The sequence below is a fragment of the Macaca nemestrina genome, chromosome 6 (assembly GCF_043159975.1).
Source record: "Macaca nemestrina isolate mMacNem1 chromosome 6, mMacNem.hap1, whole genome shotgun sequence".
NCBI lineage: Eukaryota > Metazoa > Chordata > Mammalia > Primates > Cercopithecidae > Macaca > Macaca nemestrina.
In genome coordinates, this window is record NC_092130.1 from 40,641,866 (window position 1) to 40,660,002 (window position 18,137).

Below are 18,137 nucleotides of genomic sequence, written 5' to 3' on the forward strand. Positions count from 1 at the left end.
CCAGAAGTAGCTGAGCCAGAACCCCCTCTCTTGCTGAGTCCAAGGGAGGGCAGCATAGAGGGGAGGTTTTAGAGCAGAGGTGTAAGACTATGCCCCATGTGCTCACTTTGAACCGCTGTGTGTCCTGGGATTCATCATTGCTCCCTCTTGCCTTTGTGAGCCAATCTACAGAGTGGGAGTATCACCTCTGTTCTCCCCCAGGGCCAGTGGGAAACTTCATGTCATGAACGCTGAGAGAGCTAAGGTCCAAGGAAGGGCAAACTCACTACAAGGTTAAGGATGAAAGGCAGCTGTGCTCCACTCTTTCTACCACCATATTTGACAAACGAGGAAGGCTGAGGCACAGAACCCAGAAAGGCTTTGCCTGAGGTCCCACAGCGTAGCTGTCTCTAGAACCCAGGAGTAGCCTCCCTCTGCAGCTAAATGGGCTGAAGACGCAGAATGAGCCCCCAGTTTCCCAGGACCCCCGCCAAACCCTCCCAGGAGATCAAGGGCCCAAACCCTCAACCAAGAGAGTTGGCCCAAAGCAGTGGCCCTTCCCACCTCCAGTCCTGCTGGCGAGAGCAGGGGAGCGGGCACAGCTGGGCCACTGGGCAAACATCCCAAGGAGACGCCTGCAAATGACAGGCTGACATTGGCCAAGATCTCCTGCAGCCTCTCTTGGCCTGATCCAAGTCCCTCTCCAGGCAGGGGCTCCCACTAGCCTCAGCCCTTGGAATGACCTTGGGCTCAGCAGCCTCTTTTTAGCACCAGCTGAGGTGGGTCCTGTAATGATAGTGGAACCCTGGCTCAGCCAACTGCCAGGGCTGAGTGCACTTCCTGGGTCTCAGCTCTCCTGAACAACTCTGTCCCCCTCCCCACTCTCCCTGTGGCAGCTGGAGGGAGCTGCAAAAACACACACCTCCCTCCCTCCCTCCTCATAGTCCTCTAACCATCCCTCTTAGATTAGAATCCAGTCTCCCCAGCATGGCCTGAAAAGGTCCTGCAGGAGCTGGTTCTGCTGCCCTCTATCCCATGCCCCCATGCTCTCCCACATCAGCCACAATGGCCTTCTTTCCGCTCCCTGAGTTCATTCCCACCTCAGGGCCTTTGCACCAGCTATACCCTTGGCTAGAATGCTCTTTCCCTAGATCTTTACAAGAGCCTCTTCTGCCACTCAGGGCTCAACTCCAACACTGCCTCCTGAGAGAGGCCCTCTCTGACCCCTGGCACTCCATCACACTCCTCCGTGGAGCACCATAGCACTCAGTAGAACTGAAGCTCCCTTTTCTATGTGCTTACTGATTCCCTGCCCATCTCTGTACTAGGATGTAAGTTCAGTGAGGGTGGGGACTATGTCATGTTCACGGCTGTCTCCTCAGAGTCCAATGCAATGCTTGGCACAGAGTAGGCACTTTAAAAATATTTGTTAGATGAATAACAAGGATTATCATCATGCCTATTTGTGGCAGAGGCTAAGAGAGGTTGAGGAACTGCTCAGAGTCACAAAGCTGGAAAGCAGCAAGGCTGAGATTCTGATGGAATGCTAGACTGTCAAAGAAATAATCTTACAGACCCTTTTTATGGTGGGATCCAAGCCAGGGACTGTGGGAAACCCAAGGACAGGGCTGGAGGTGGGGGCCCACCAGGGAGGGCTCCAGGGGCCAGCATGCTCTGTAAGACACAGTGGCAAGTGCATGGGTGCAGGACCTGAAAGCAGACATACAATGCAGGCATGGGGTTGGCACATGCACACATGCCCAGACACACACGCACGTGCACACACATGCACACACGTGCGTGCACACACATGCACACATACGCACATACATGCACACACTCACGTGCGCGCACACACACATGCACACACGCAGACACACATGCACACACACGTGTGCACACACATGCACACACACAGACACACGCACACACACACAGAGGGAACTGGGCAGCCGCTAATGAGGCAATCCCCCTGATTTGCCTGGAAAGGTGGACAAGGCACTGGCAGGCCTAGGGGCAAGGTTAAGGGCAGTAAGATCTACATCATCAGGCATCCAGGGTCAAAACCATCCTGAGTATGCAGAAGGGACTGGGATCAGAGAAAATTGTTCTGGAATGTCAGTGTGGTGGCAAGGCTGAGACCACAGCTGACCCAGGGAAGCAAATCTAGGAGCACCAGTACCCTCATTTTGCTTCCAGTGGGCTAGGAGAAGTTGGGCACAAAAAAAACCCTCTCTGGCCTCATGTCCCCACGTGCACCATCGATCCCCAACCAGTTCCAAGTCCTGGACCTCTTTGTACACTTGATGGAGGATCCTGCCCCAGAAATCTCACAAATGTGTGCAACATTTAGACTATATCTGGAAAGGCTCAAAGCCCCCTACCCATCCTTAATTCCATACCCTAAACTGGACGATCTCCAAGGACCTGCCATCTGACATTGGATACTTGGAGAGAGTTCCATGAGGGCTATTTGGCAAAGAAATCTTTCTTGGACCTATTCTCTGCCCCCTGGAAACCCACCCTGAACACCCCCATTGCTCACTACTCTTCCCCAAAATCCCTACCCAAAATTCCCTAGACCACCCAGATTTTAGCACATGAGCTAGCATCTTCAGACACACAAACACATGTGAACACACATGAACATACATGACACGCACAGACACTTAAAAGAGATGATCAGTGCAAACAGGTGGCATGTAGGGAGTGTTCATAACAGACCCTGAACAGCTATGCCCCTACTCCGCCGTGGGGCCTAGGATGGCCAGGCCTAGACTGCTCCAGGGCTCCACAGGACCTGCTAGGCCACTGGCAACATGGGCAGTAGGGTGCTGCCAGGAAGAGCCCTCAGCTGGGCCCCCCTCACCATGCTCTCTTGTAGCCTCTGCCAACCAAGAGGCCTGGAGTTAAGGATCTTCCCACCTCCAAGAGCTCCAGGCCCCCACCCTAAGCCCAGGCCGGCCTCCTCCACATCCCAACTGCCCAGGGAGATGCCCAGGATAATTTGGAATGGATGCTCACCCAGGAGCCTCAGGAACTTCCCAGATTCCACATCCCAAAATGACCCCAAACCCTCTTAACCCACTTGGTCTTCCCAGCTTGGACCGCCTTGTGCTGCAAGGGCCTCAGACTGGGACAGTCCAGGAGAGAGCGGGTCAGTGCCCCTACCTGTGTGCTCAGAAAGACCTGGCTCCAAATCCAAGCTCCGCTACCCACGAGCTGTGTGACTTCAGGAAAACTGCCCACCTCTCTGAGCTCGGTGTCCTCCTCCATAAATGGGAGATGCCGACAGCATTTGTCCTCTCAAGGCACCTGTGAGGACTAAAGGAGATGGCATGTGTTCAGTGCTCAAGGGAGGGCTGCTGCCTCCCAAAACCTTCTAGGGCCTGCAAGGAACCAAGCTGACTACCCCCAGAGGGGCCATGCCCGGGACAGCAGCACACAGCACAGGCCATTCAGCCGGGACCCAGTGGATATTCGTCCTTGGCAGCTGTCAGAGCAAGTTCTGAGGCAAGGGCTTCAGAAGCCCAGCCTGAGGGTAGAGGCAAATGAAAGACTCCCGTGGGGCCAGGAGGGGGACCACAGAGGGCACCCTCTCCCTTTCTCAAGGCAGCTGAGGTCCCTACTGTCCTACCCTCCTAACACCCTCACCCACGGCCAGGCTCACTCCTATCTTTCCATCTCAGGACACACAAATGTAGGGCAAGGGCCAGGAACCTATGCCCCCCTTAAAGATGCCCATCACCTTTCAGGTAATGCCAGTTTGGAGTGATGACCAACCCCCACCTGCTTTCCTTCTCTCAGTGTGACCACCAGGGAACCAGCCCTTGCCTTGGGTTCATGTTCTCATGGCCAGGCAAGCAGAAGTCCCCGGGCTGCATGCACAATGGCATCTTAACCTGCGTGTGCTCTGCTGGGATTCTCAGGGGCCCTTGGGGCTCGCTCCACAAAGGTCATTCCTGGACATCTCCCAGCTTGCTTCTCTCCCCAACCCCCCAGCCAACTGGTACCTTCATTTGCTTAGCATTTGCATACATCTGCATGCTGGTTGAAGAGCCCTTAACACTAATGAAATCCACGATGTCTGCTGTCAAATTTCAAATCATGTTTACAGCTGGTGACTCTATGCCCAACTGACTTCCCTACGGGTGAACCCTCAGTTATCAGGAACCACAAAGGACTAAGCTGTCTTGGTAAGAGAGTCCACAGCCAGAATGACCACTGGGCCACCTTCCTCCAACTTCAGAGGGCACTGGACTCACACTGCTTCAATCCACAGGCTCATGGAGCCCACAGGTTAACATAAGCCTGTGGGTTGAGAGTTGAATCCTGAGAGCTACAATGGACTGACCAAGTGCAAATCCTCTCAACCAGCCCGGCCTCGGATACAACACCTGGGCAAAGGCAGACCTGAGAGAGCTCCACCTCTGAGCAGCTCCCCACAGTCTGCTTCAACAGCCAAGAGACAGAAACCAAGAAGCTTCCTCCTCCTTTCTCTCTGCCCGGTTTTCACATATCCTACACCCTCTAGGTCCTCACATTCTCTGTCCATGCCCCCCAACTCCTCTCCTTCTCTGCCTCTCCCACTGTGACCTTCCTCCCCACCCCCTCCCCAATCTCTGTGTTATATAGCTTCTCTTCATCTCTCCCTAGCCGAGTCCTCCCTTCCTCTCCCTCCTCTTCCTGTCCAGTCTTGTCTCCTCTTTAGGACTTCAGCTCAGGGTCTGCAGGTTGTGGCCTCCTTGATGAAAATACAACAGCATATGGTATGAAGTAAGCGGATGTGAAAGGGGCTGTGCTGGGCCATTTCACTGTCACCTCCTCTCTCTTGCCCATGGCCCACTGAAGGGAAGTCAGGCACTCTAAAGCTTCACCCATCCATGGGCTGTACATGGGGCAGTAGAGAGACAGGGGACCCAAGAGTGACGCCAATATTTGTGCCCTGAACAACTAGAAGGATGGAGTTACCACTCAAGAAGGGAAACTGGGTGGAGCAGGTTTGGGGAGGAAGATAAGGGCAAGTTGAGGGGGGGCACCTGGCAGGCAGGAAAGTTGAGATGCTGTATAGGCTACTGGAGCTAGGGGGAGAGGTTGAGACTTGGGATTTAAATTTGGAGGCTGGCAGCACATAGGTGGTACTTAAAGCCACAAGACTGGATGGGATCTGTACGGAGGAGTGGAGATAGGGGAAAGAGCCTGTGCAGGGCAAGTGCTCGGGCACCCTGATATCAAGAGCTGGGAGGGGGAGAAGAGGAACCAGCAAAGGAGGCTGAGAAGGAACAATCCACAAGGTAGGAGGAAAACAGAAGAATGGGTGTTCTGGAATCCAAGGAAGATATTTCAAGGAAGAGGAAGACTGGACGTATCAAATGCTGCCAATAAGACTGAGAATTGACTACTGGGTGCAGCGACAGGAACGTTACTGATAATCTTGAGAGGAGAGTTCAGCGGAGTGGAGTCCAATAAGAGTGGAGTCAAGAGAAAGGGGAGGAGAGGATGTGGAGACAATGAGTCTAGACAACCCTTCTGGAAGTTTCTCTGCAAAGGGGAGGAGAGAGATGTAGCAGTAGCTGGCTGGAGAACACAAGAGACCTTTTTTTTTTTCTGAGATGGAGTCTCTCTCTGTCGTCCAGGCTGGAGTGCAGTGGCACAATCTCAGCTCACTGCAACCTCTGCCCCCTGGGTTCAAGCAATTCTCCTGCCTCAGTCTCCTAAGTAGCTGGGATTACAGGTGCCCACAACCATGCCCGGCTAATTTTTGTATTTTTAGTAGAGACAGAATTTCATCATGTGGCCAGGCTGGTCTTGAACTCCTGACTTCAGGTGATCCACCTACCTCAGCCTCCCAAAGTGATGGGATTACAGGTGTGAGCCACCATGCCCAGCCAGAACCATTTTTAAGATAAAAGAAATAACAGCAAGATATCTGCTGATGGGATGCTCTAGCAAAGAGGAGGACCCAATGATGCAGGCGGGGGGCCTGCTGGAGTCATGTTCTCAAGCAGACACAAAGGGCCAGGATCTCTGGACAAGTGGAGGGGTGGCCTTAACCAGGAGCAGGAACGCTTCACCCACAGAACCAGAAGAAAGCAGAGCAGTGAGTGCAGACACTGGCAGACAGTGAGTATGGCGCTGGGAGCCTCAGGACGCTCTGACTGCTTATATTTTCTCAAAGATTATCCGCTGAAAGGAAGGATGGGAGAGGCGGGCGGGTGAGGGTAGAAGAGCAAGTGATGACCGGGTGCAGTGGTTTATGCCCATAATCCCAGCACTTTGGGAAGCCAAGGAGGGCAGCCGAGGAGGGTGGATCACTTGAGATCAGGAGTTCAAGACCAGCTCTGGCAACATAGTGAGACCCCATCTCTACACACACACACACACACACACACACACACACACACACACAAAGAGCAAGTGTGAAAGAGTCATCTAGCATGGGGGAGAGGCAACAACCTCAGAACCTGTCCTGTGCCTGGTGGACTGCACTAAGGACCCACCTGAAGTTCAGAGTTCATGGGCTTGCACTGAAAGAACGGTCAGGACAGTGGTTTTCCTCAGCCCCATTCAGCTGCATGTGCAGGACTGGGGTAAGCCAGGCACTGGATTTAACCAGGGTTGGGGTTTTGCCAAGCAAGTGTGAAGAGGCAAAATGAAGTAAGGGAATTGGGGTCTGCAAGTTAGTGACAGGATTATCCTGGCTTCCACAGGGGCAACTGCCATCTGAGCTGGCCTAGCCCTGCTCAGGCCCCTCCCCTGCTGGTGCCTGAAGCCCACCATCCATTCCCTGCTGTGGGCTATGTGTGGCTCTTCTTTCTGCCCACATCTCAAAATGAGCTTCTGCAAGGGGGCCACAGTTGGGCCCACCAAATGAGCTTCCCACACACCACTCCTCTGGCCTGGAAAGTACCTCAGACCTCATATACTCAAAACCTCCATCTCCCTTCCCAAGCCACTACATGAGCTCATCCTTCCCAGTCTCCCCACCTCCAGTCAGACACAAGGGCCTATCCATTCTGATTCCTAAATCTCTCCCAGCTCCATCCCCTTCTCACATCCCCCACCAGCAACACCCTCCCAGCAGGGCCACCAAACCACACAACTCCACTCCCTCTATGTGCCACACGCAGCAGCCCCAATTCAGTCCCCCGTGTCTTGTGCTGGGCACTGCCACAGCCTCCTGGCTGGTCTCTTTCCCATGTGCTGGCCCAGTCAACCCCACTCCATCCTCCTCAGAGTGCCTTTCCAGCACTCCAAACTGCCTCATCATCCCCTCTTCAAAACCCTTCACTGGTTTTGAAGTGCCCTTGGGGAAAAGGCCAACCCCTCAGCCCACATTCCAGGCTAGCTGTAGCCTGGGCCTGCCTTCCTGTCTGGCCGCCCCATGCCCTCTCCCCTTGCTGTGCCTCTCACTACTTTCTCTGGGCCTCCCCTCTCCCGTACCAACAGTACCTGTCTGAGTTGTGGTTCCCCCACCCCCAACCCTGAGGTTTCGAGCTCCCTGAAAGTTTGTGTCTGCTTCTCTGTTCTCCAGCATCTGGTCTGATGTAGGGGTTCAGTCAGATTTGCTGACCTGGTATGTAGATTACCAGGTAGATGAAGCTTCTGGAGGTAGGGAAGGGGGAGGAACAGAATTGAAATACAGGGACCCCTGAGCCAAGTGACCTAACTTACTGCCACCTACTACAGGACAAGCTAATAACAGGTGCCTCCCGATATCATGCACTGATAAGGACATGACATCATCTATGGGATATTCTTGCCCAAAAATGGTTAACTTGACTCTAATCACGAGCAAGCAAGAAGACAAATCCAGAATGTGAGATATACCACAAGCCTTCAAAATTGACAATGTCATAAAAAATTTTTCAAAAAAGCCAGGAATTCATCCAGATTGGAACACTAAAGAGCCATAACAACTAAATGCTATGTATGTTCCATGATCAAATTTAAAAAAAAAAAAACAGCTATAAAGGACTTTACTGAGACAACTAGAGAAATTTAAATATGGACGACATGTTAGGTTAAATTGGATGATTACTAAACTTCTTGAGTATGATAACAATATATTCTCTTTGTAGAAAAATATCCCTGTCTCAGGAAATTCATGCTGAAGTATTTAGAAGTGAAGTGTTATAATGTTGACAACTTACTTTCAAAAGGTTGAGAGAGAGAGAGAAACAAATGTGGCAAAATGTTAACAATTGGCAAATCTAGGTCTCTAGGTGAAGGGTATGTAGGTGGGTATTCACCCTACTATCAGCTTTGACAAGATAAAAAGTAAGGTGGGAGAAGGAAGGGAGTGGAGGGAGACATTCCGAAGAGAGGAGCTCAGGGGTTGGGATTTTGGGGCAGGAGTCAGAGGAGAGGACGTTCCTTCCCCTGGGCAGCCCACAAACCTGAGCAAGAAGAGCTGTGGGCCAGCCCTGGGCTGGACGCTTGAGTTACCCCAGGCCAGGCAGGCACAGCGCTGTAGTGGCTTACCAGCTGAAAAGGGGGCCAGACCGTGAGGAAGCAGACTCACCTGTGGGTAAACCGGCTTAGAGGGACAAGGAAAACAAGCCGGCCCCAGGGAGACTAGGGCAGGAACATGGGCCCCTCCCCCTCCATTGAGCTGTGGCAAGGAGCCAGGTCTGGCCCCAAGCCCACCCAACTCCCCCAAACACCCCCCGAGGGGCGACAGCCTAAGTGTATCCTCCTGTTCAGAGAGCCAGTCTAAATACGGAGCCTCAGACATAAGATGCCGCTCAAAACAGATTTTCCTGGAAAAGACCATCTGGCAAAGGAGGTCTAGAGCATCGTCTGTCACGAGAGGCAGTGTTGATCTCCTGCAAGCCAATGTCCGGAATGGGAATGCCTTGATCCCACCTCCCTAGGAAACTCCAGCTTAGTGCTTGTTTTTCCCAAGATCATCCCCTTGCCCAGATGGACAGGCACTCTATCCCACCTCCCACCTCCCTTCTAAGTTGTATCTCCAGGGAAGAAGAGGAGAGGATGGGGACACAGGTCTGAGTATCAGACAGTTCTGGCAAAGTGCAAATCCTCACTCTGCCACTTACTAACCAGGTGACTTGGAACAAGCAGTTCTACCACAAAATGGGAATAAGGGTAGTGCCTCCCTCTAAAGACTGTTATGAGGGTACTTAGCACATATGCTCCATATATGGAAGTTGGGTGAGGTAATGCCCCCCAGCTACTCTCTCTCTCTCAGTCCTGTCTACAGCAGGAAGTCATTCTTTCCAGCTATCTTTGCTCTCTCCCTTTAGGGAAGACCCTGGGAGGTACTATTGGTCAGGTCTGCTTGTGGAACATGCACCCCATAGTTGTCAGGCCAGGACAAGCTGCAGGAGGGAGGCCTCTCAGGGCATCCCTGGGCTGCAGGGTGCAATTCACCCAAGCATTGAGACTTCAACCTCGCAAGAGGCACCAGTGAGGGAGGCCTTTCAAGGACAACCCAGTCATCCTCCTTTAGCTGAGCCACACCCACCTACTCACTCCACTGGGTGGGAATATTTTGGGGGCTCTGGCCAAACTCTAGGGACCTGCTATGTTTCCACCAGGACCAAACTTTGCAGTAGCCCCAATCAAAAGCCACTGCTTCCCAGCATATGTTGGGAAAAGGGGTTGCTGGGAGGACAGCAGGTACACTTTACTGATTCGGAGATCGCAGGCCCCAGAACTTGTAGCTTCCCTGGAAGACAGGTTCCTAACCTCCTGGGGAGAGGGTGGAAGAATGACAGAATGACTGCATCTGCCCTGGGCCACAGGTTGGGTTTGGAGGCAGTCCCAGCCCAGTGCCCCCCCCCCCACTCCCAACCACCATGAAGCGGCTCTTGTTTGTAGGATCTAGAAAAAGGAACTGGGGAACCCAGGAAAGTCCAAACCCAGGCTGCCCACCTGCCCTGGCCAAACCCTGAGCCCTCTCCCTGATCCCCATCAAGCTCAGCCCGGCCTATCCCCAGGCTGCCAGGAGTCTTAGGCCCTCTTCCATTGTGGCTGCTGCTTCTGCTCCCTGTTCTCTTCCTGGCCCCCCCAAGATGGCCCCAAGACAAAGGGGTGGGCTATGCAAAAACAATGCCCCCAATGATCATTCCAGGGAGTCCCTGCATCCTCTAGGAATATCTGAATACCTTCTCTGAGGAGGGGGCCCGCTGGGCAGGGTGGTCCCCAGTCTGGACTCCCTCTGCACCTAGCCCCAGCAGCCGCTCCTGGGACTCCTCCCTCCCGCTGCCGCCTCGGCCATTATGTGCCTCCTCAGCCCTGCCTGCCACGCCCCCGTGCAAGCCCCCGCTCTAGCTGCAGAACCGAGGAGGCCTGGCCGCCAAGCCGGGCTGTCAAAGTTGGGAAACTGGAAACAGAAATAAATTCTCAAAGCTGCAGCCTCGTGAAGGTGGCTGCTGGCAGGCCCCGGTACCCAACGCCCCATCCCCGGCCACCAAGCTGCCACTGGCACCCCCCACGCACACGCGTACCCCGAGATTATACAAAAGCGGGGAGAGGGTAGTGGGCCGCGGAACCGAGAGACAATCGGGCCGGCAGCCCCCACCCTCCCTCAGGCTGGGTTCGGGCTTTCCCGCGGCGCCCCCTCTCCCCGGCCCAGACCCGGCCAGCCCGGGCTTCCTCTCTCGGCCCCATCTCCATGACAACCGTATCCTTCTGATGCTCCAGACGCCGCGGAATTGATCTGGAAATGTAGCTTTGTTAGCGGACCCGGGCGGGCACCGAGGGCGAGGGCGGCGCCCCCCACCCCGCACGCGGCCCCCGCCCTGGCCGCTCCCGCCCCAGCCTGGCCGCCAGCGGGTAGGATTGGGTCCCGGAGCCCCGCGGCCCCACTCACCGCTGCTGGTCCCCGCCGCGGGTCCGGCCTCTCACGGCGGGGCCATCGGAGGCCGCCGAGCTGCCCGTCCCGCCCCGCCGCCGCCGGTCGGAGCTGCCCGCGCCGGCCCGCGTCCCTTCAGGTGCCGGAGCCGCGGTGTGGAGAGGCTGAGCGAGGGGGACGGACGGCAGGAGGGAGGGAGCTGAGCCGTGAGCTGGAGGAGGAGGAGGAGGGAGGAGCGGGAAGGGCGGGGAAGGGCGGGGGCACTGCGGGCGCGCGAGCGGCGGGCGCGGAGCCGGGATTGGAGCACGGCCCCCCAGCCCTGTCCGCCCGCCGTGCGGTGCTCGCCCCGGGACCCCGAGGGTGCCGCGGAGGGCGCGGCCCACCCTGTCCCGCCCTGCCCCGCGCAGGCCCTTTAAGAAAGGGGGGGAGGGGAGCGCCCGAGGTTCCGCCCCCTCCTAGCCCCGCCGGGCCCCTGCTGTCCTCGAACCCCCTGCCAGATACAACCACCTCCGCCCCCTAGGCAGGACCCTCTGGCCTAGAACCTGAGCCCTCGGGACCCGCCAGGCCCTGGAGGTGGAGGGGGCGGGTCCTTGTTCAGGGAGTGACCCCTGCCCCCCAACTCCCTGACACACACTCCAGCCCCCGGGAGACCCCACCAAGAGAGGAGCAGGGAGTGCGGGGGACCAAGGTGAAGGATCTCAGAGAGGGAGACGGAGCCCCTGACACCTAGAGACAGACGGCAGGGAAACCTGGGCTGTGGGGTGAGAAGGAGCCTCGGGACAGAGTGGGAGGGGAGGAGGCCGGACAGAGGAGAAAGAGACAAAGGAGAAAGACCCTGAGGGAGGCAGGAGGTGAGGGGTGGGTCCAACCAAGAATCCACATCCCAGTGCCAGGTCAAGGGGAAGCCTCCCTGGGCAGATATAAGGAGACAGAGAGAGACAGAGGGTGCCCTGGGTAGAGGAAACCATCTCCCAAGCCACCTGTCCCATGGTGTCTCCCCAAGGTCAAGTCAAGGCCCTGAAGCCCCCCTCTCAGCCCAGGACTCTAACTGAAGAAGAGGGTTGACTGGCTGTACCTGGGCTAGCCATTAAGAACTTCCTGGCTGTGAGGCACCTGCAGAGTAAGAGTCCGCCCCTCAGAGAGGTGTTAAAGGGCCCCCACCCACAGGGATCTAAGGAGGGGGTAGCAGGCCCAGTGCTGAGAGAAGGGAAATCAGGATAGAGTCAGGCCTGGCCACTGGAAGCCACTTTCTACTCCTCTCCCCTACTCCAGCCCCTGGGGGATCACCACACCCAGTTGCTTCCATCTCCAGACCTCAGCAGATGATCCACACTCTGCCCAGTGGGGCCTTGATCCTGCTGCGCTCGGTGAACTCCTATTGAACCCTCAAATTCCTCCTTAAATGCCCCTTCCTCCATGAAGGCTTCTCTGACCTTCTTTCCACCCGTGAACACACAGACATGGACTCTTCTTAGAGAGCAGGAAGAGGATTTGCTGACCTCTTAGGGTGGCAGTAATTGGAGGTATGGGGTCTGAGCTGTGTGTAGTCAACAGTAGGAGCTGGGACTTCATCAACCATGGTGACACCTCTGACAGCCAAGCATCTACCAAGTGCTGTTCATGTGTCATATTTAATTCTCAAAACATCTCAAAACCCATTTTACAGATGAGAAAACTGAGACTTGAAGAGCATAAGTCACTTGCTCACAGTCCCAGAAGGTCTAAATCTGTGAGCACAGCTGGTCAATTAAGAGGGCACTCAGACCACATCCTTCACTGCCCATCAAACCCTAGGACATTACCACAGAGCCCAGAAACAAGCAAGCCACTGTCTGTGCAGGTGCCCAGGATCTTAAAGGGCACAGAGGGAGCCTGGCTTCCCTGCTGTCCTGCATTCTGCCCCCCTGCCCTCTGCTACCTGTAGGTAGAGAAGGGTGGCGACCAGCAGGGGCTGTGGAGGGAAGTGCACGTGGCAGGGCTTAGATACCACACTTCTCACCCTTCGCACCCATGCCTTCAAGTCACAGCTGGATCACCTTTCTGGGCTCCTACTTCCTCATCTGCCCAATGAGGATGGTAACAGGCCCCCTCTTGTGGGGCTAGGATGGGACCGAAAGAGGTGATGTACTCAAGACCTGGCACACAGATGCACTCAATGGGCCATGGCTGTTTCAGCTGTAATGATGACTTACTCATGGAATGCATTATTTAATTGTTGTCCACCGGATGGACTCTGAGCCCCTTGAAAGGGTTCACAGTGTATCCTCAGCATCTAACTCTCAGCATGGCTTAATAAATTACATGGAAGGAAAGAACAGGGAAACAGGAAAGGTAGACACAGCTGTCTCTCCAGCTAACCTGCACTGGGCTGGCACACAGAACCTAGTTTCAGCCCCCTGGATCTGTCCCCTGCCCTTTGTAGCTCTGGGAGCCTGTGGCAGGGGCAAGGAGACCCGGGTTCTCGTCCAGTCCCCCCACCCCACACTTCCTAGCTGTGTGGCTATGGGCAGCTGTACCCTTTACTGAACCCTCCTTTCCCCTCCGTCAAGTGGGACTAGCTCCCAAGAGCTCAGAGGGCTGCCAGGAGGCCACAGGTGGGCTCTGTGTGAGTGTTCCGGGTGCCATGAACACTGGAGAGGGGAGTATTGTTACTGTTCCTTGTGGCTACCTTTGCCTTCTGAAAGACAGCAGGGTCAGGCTGGGAATGGTGGCTCACGCTGGTAATCCCAGCACTTTGGGAGGCCAAAGCGGGCTGGATCACTTGAGGTCAAGAGTTCGACACCAGCCTGACCAACATAGTGAAACCCCCCATCTCTACTAAAAATACAAAAATTAGCCGGGCGTGGTGATGCATACCTGTAATCCCAGCTACCCTGGAGGCTGAGGCAAGAGAATTGCTTGAACCCAGGAGGCAGAGGTTGCAGTGAACCAAGATCGTGCCACTACATTCCAGCCTGGGTGACAGAGCAAGACTCAGTCAAAAGAAGAGGAAAGAAAGAAAGAGAGAGAGAGAGAGAGAGGAAGGAAGGAAGGCAGGAAGGAAGGAAGGAAGGCAGGCAGGAAGGAAGGAAGGCAGGAAGGAAGGAAGGAAGGAAGGGAGGGAGGGAAGGAAAGGGAGGGAGGGAAGGAAAGGGAGGGAGGGAAGGAAAGGGAGGGAGGGAAGGAAAGGGAGGAAAGGAAGAAAAAAGGAAAGAAGAGAAAAGGAAAGAAAAGAAAAAGGAAGACAGCAGGGTCAGCATCCCCCTACCCAGGAGCCAAAATAGACTGTGTTTCCCCCATTCCTCAAGGGAAAGAAGAATGGGCAGCTTCTCCCTGTTCCTGCAAGTGACCTGCCTTTCCTCCCCCACTCTGCCTCCTCACCTGAGGGGGTCTCATAAGAAGCAGGTGCCAAGGCTGGACCAAAGACCCTTGCACACGGAGGGGCCTTTTCCCACAGTTTACCGCCTGGCCCTTGAATGGTCCCCAGGGAGGATGAAAGTTATGGGGGTGCCCGGCTGCACTGGGCATGGTCAGCACCTTGGGCAGGGACAGAGGGATCCACCAATTGAAGGGACTCATTTGGGTCCAACCCACAAGAGGCTTGACTCAGAGGCCCCTAAAACACCCAATTCTCCCATCTTGCAGCTGGAAGACTGAGGCGCAGGAGGGGCGACTGGGTAGGGATTCCCCAGGCCAATCCCAGAGAGTTCAATGAGCACCTACTGTGTTCACAGCTCTGTTGTAACCTGCCCCCGTCCCCAGCACCCCCACAACCCCAAGATGAAGACCCCAATTCACCGATTCTATGTCCCCTCTCCTGACACTTCCCACCTCAAATTTGATGTCCTAGGACCCCTCCCACATTCATACCCCCTCAACCATTTCTAGTGACCTCCCTTTGCTTAGGCAGGCTCTCTGCCTGGGATGCCTTCCCCTTCATGCACCCTCATTTGGCTAATTACTTTCCACTCCCCAGCTACCATCCCATTTCTCTTTACCTATTATGGCAAAGCTCCTTGAAAAAGTTGTCCATGCTGGCTGTCTCCCATTCCTCTCTCTCGAAGGAACTCCAGTCTGGCTCTTATCTCCCTATACAGTCCACTGACACCACTCATCAAAGTCACCAACACAGTTGCTGAGTACAGATGTGTAGGCTGGGCACTGCACAAGGGTGCTGGGGTACACGAAGGATGGAGAGGTATCTAAAACCCAACCTGCTCTCCTTTCACCATGCTGTGTGTCCTGATGCAAGGCTGTATCTGTCAGGGGAAGAGATGCCTTTTTCTTTCTCCCTTTTTTTTTTTTTTTTTTTTTTGAGACGGAGTTTCACTTTTGTTGCCCAGGCTGGAATGCAATGGCGCAATTTTGGTTCACTGCAACCCCCACCTCCTGGGTTCAAGTGATTTTCCTGCTTCAGTCTCCCGAGTAGCTGGGATTATAGGCACCCCCACCCCAACCCAACCACCCACACCCAGCTAAACCCTGCTAATTTTTGTATTTTTAGTAGAGACAGGGTTTCATCATGTTGGCCAGGCTTGTCTTGAACACCTGACCTCAGGACACCCATCTCAGCCTCCCAAAGTGCTGGGATTACAGGCATGAACCACAGCACCCAGCCATGGCCACCATTTTCTAAAGTTTGTACACGGTGCTAGACTGTGGCCTGGTCCTCAGTAACTGCCACAATGCTAAATCCAAAAGTCCATTCACAGGCCTGGTCTTAGCTTCCTGACAGCATCTGATACCGTACATCCCCCCTTCCTCCTTGACATGCTTTCCTCCCTTGACTTCCAGGACTCCTCACTGCCATGTTTTTCCTCCTGCCTCTCTGGCTGCACCTTTTCATCTTCCTTTGCTGGTTTCTCTGTCCCTCTCTGACCTCCAACGCCAGAGCTCCCAGGGCTCAGTCCTCAGTCTTCTCCATCTCACTCTTGCCCATGATGACCCCAGCCCAGCTTCAAAGCCCAGCTAAACCCTGAAACTTCTCGGTGTGTGATTCTCCAACCTGGACCTTTCCACCTGAGATCAGACTCTAATACCCAAGTGCTGATCTGAAGTTGCCACCAGGATATCCAAAAAGCAGTTCCGTCTTAACCCAACCCAAACTGACCTCCTCTTCCTCTTTGCAGTAAACATCACGACCACAAGGCTAGGCTGGTCTCAAATTCCTGGGCTCAAGTAATCCTCCTGCCATGGCCTCCCAAAGTGCTGGGATTACAGGCATGAGCCACTGCGCCCAGACTCAAACCAAGTCTTTATACAGGCCACAAAATCCCATAAGATCTGGCCCCCACCACTCCTCTGACCTCATTCTCCTGCAGACACACCGGCCCCCTCCCTGTTCCTCCAAAGCACCGGGCACACTCCCACCTCAGTGCCCGTGCTGCTCTCTGCCTAAAACACTCCTCCCCCTGGTATCCGCACCGCCCACCCCTCACTTCCTTCAGCTCTCTGTTCCAATGTCAGCTTTTCTGACCACTCTACTAAAATACTACCCCCTCCTTCATCCACATCTCCCATTTCCCCACCTTCTTTTCCTCCATAACACATATTTATATACCACATGCTTGTCCTTTCTGGGAATGGTCTGTGTCCCCACCGCTGCTGCCATCACTAGGCCCTAGGTTCCATGAAGGTAAGAATTTTCCTCTCTCCCTTGTAGATTCCCGGGGGGGCTGGAACAGCACCAGGCACCCAGTGGGCATTTAGTGAAGCACTCATATAATGAGTGCCCACTATTCCTAGTTTGTTGAGTGGGTTTCTTTTTGTTTTTGTCTTGTTTTGTTTTTTTGTTTTGCTTTTACAGACATGAATACCCAGGCTGGAATGCAGGGTACATGATCTCGGCTCACTACAGCCTTGACCTCCCAGGCTCTAGCGATCCTTCCTTAATAAAGGAAGAAGTCAGCTGTAAATACTAGAAGGGCTTTGAAACACACAAACAAACAAAACCTGGTGTGTGACTGCAGCTGGCTGGTGGGTAGGGCTACTTCAGCCAGGTGTTCAGTCAGGGAAGGCCTCTCTGAGGAGGTGCCCCCAGGCCGGGCAAGTCGGCCTCCATCACAGCACATGTCACACTGTGTCATGACTGTCTGGACTGGACACTCCATGAGGGCAAGGACCCTGCACACTCCCTCTCAGTCCCCAGCTCCTCCCTGAGCCCACGGCCTGCATGAAGTTGGTATCCAAAGTGATGAATCAAAGAATGAATGAATGAGTGAGTGGCCAGGGACAAACGCATGCCTGGGCGGCGACCCTGACGGGCCCACAGTAGGGAAACCGTGCAGTCGGGAGCTGGGGCAGGGAGCCACAGAGGCCCGGGGAGGATTCCTGGAGCCCCAGGTCTGGTCTGCAAATGAGGACAACATGACTCACCACTCCCATGTTAGCCAGGAGAGAGCGTGGGGAGGACTCACACTCCTTGCTCACTGGACAGCCCTGGCAGTGGGGGCCAGCAAAGTTGAGGTAAGGGGCCAGTCACCTGGAGAAGAGCAAGGCCGCGGGCTGGAGAAAGAGAGATTGCCCAAGCTCTGCGAGCTGCCTGTGCAATCCCTCCCCCAGCAGACGAGCCCTGGCCAGTATGGGGCCAGGGCTGGTGGACAAAGCCCCACAGGAGTGCCAGGGACTTGCAGTGCCGAGAGCCAGCCGGCCGTCGGCCCAAGGCACAGGCAGAGCCTGGCCCAGAACAGCATCTAAGGGCTTTTGTGGGCCTCCGGGAGCCTGTCCAGGAGAGTCCCGGGAACTGGCTGGGGTAGTATGGGGTGGGCAGCCCGCGCTTCCGGAGGTCCAGCTGGCCGTCCGGGCCTGGGTTGATGGGGGTGAGGGGGAGAAGCCCCTTGTGCCCCCCCAGTCTCTACCCTAGTGGAGGTCACCCCAACCTGTCCCAGGAATTCGCACTGCTAGAATTAGAGGGGCCAGCCCGTCCCATCACCCGCACTGAGGCCCAGGGAGCAGGGCACGCGGCGCCTTTAGGGTTGACTTCGGCTTGAAACTGACCCTCCCCTTAACCCACGCGTTCCTCCAAGAAGCTGGGCGGGAGAGAGGAGGGCAAACCTTTTTCCAAAATGAAGGGACACGGGACATGTCGAGTCCTGCCCAGGGAGGAGCGGCCAAGCCGGGAAGGTTCCCGCAGGGCGAGCTCGGGCTGGGGGAGGCGGGCCAGGCCTGGGGGCGGGTTGTCGAGGGGGCGTGGGGGTGCTCTCCGCCTCCCTCTGCTGGCCAGACGCAGAATTTCCAGAGCCCCTGTGTCTCAGCGCCCAGCACTGCCCGGAGTCCTCGGCGAAGCGCAGCCCCGCTCGCCCGCACTCCGAAAGGAAGGACAGGTCATATGAGTCATCCTCCTGCCGCAGCACCAGGCCCA

General features: G+C 55.3%; 1 protein-coding gene and 1 long non-coding RNA gene across 10 annotated transcripts in view; one reads left to right on the plus strand and one right to left on the minus strand.

Annotated features, from left to right (window-relative positions):
• LOC105467051 (pleckstrin and Sec7 domain containing 2) overlaps nucleotides 1-17,871 on the minus strand; it is a 71,612-nt gene extending 53,741 nt beyond the window's left edge. For 2 of the 8 annotated variants that reach the window (XR_011624635.1, XR_011624634.1), the window contains exons 1-2: nucleotides 10,817-11,152; nucleotides 3,151-3,303 (exon numbers count right to left, since the gene is read on the minus strand). The gene's annotated coding sequence lies outside the window, so the exon portion shown is untranslated. Of the gene's footprint in view, nucleotides 1-3,150; nucleotides 3,304-10,816; nucleotides 11,153-17,152; nucleotides 17,257-17,830 lie in introns of those variants that run through there. The other 6 variants (XM_071098322.1, XM_071098321.1, XM_071098320.1 and 3 more) reach the window with 6 other exon arrangements.
• On the plus strand, nucleotides 10,634-12,215 carry LOC105467050 (uncharacterized). Of its 2 annotated transcripts, none has more exons than XR_011624639.1 (3): nucleotides 10,634-10,779; nucleotides 11,802-11,918; nucleotides 12,071-12,215. It is a non-coding gene; the product is annotated as an uncharacterized lncRNA (long non-coding RNA). The 2 variants fall into 2 exon arrangements; XR_011624638.1 differs by lacking the exon at nucleotides 10,634-10,779 and adding an exon at nucleotides 10,800-10,937.
• Nucleotides 17,872-18,137: the final 266 nt, after the last annotated feature.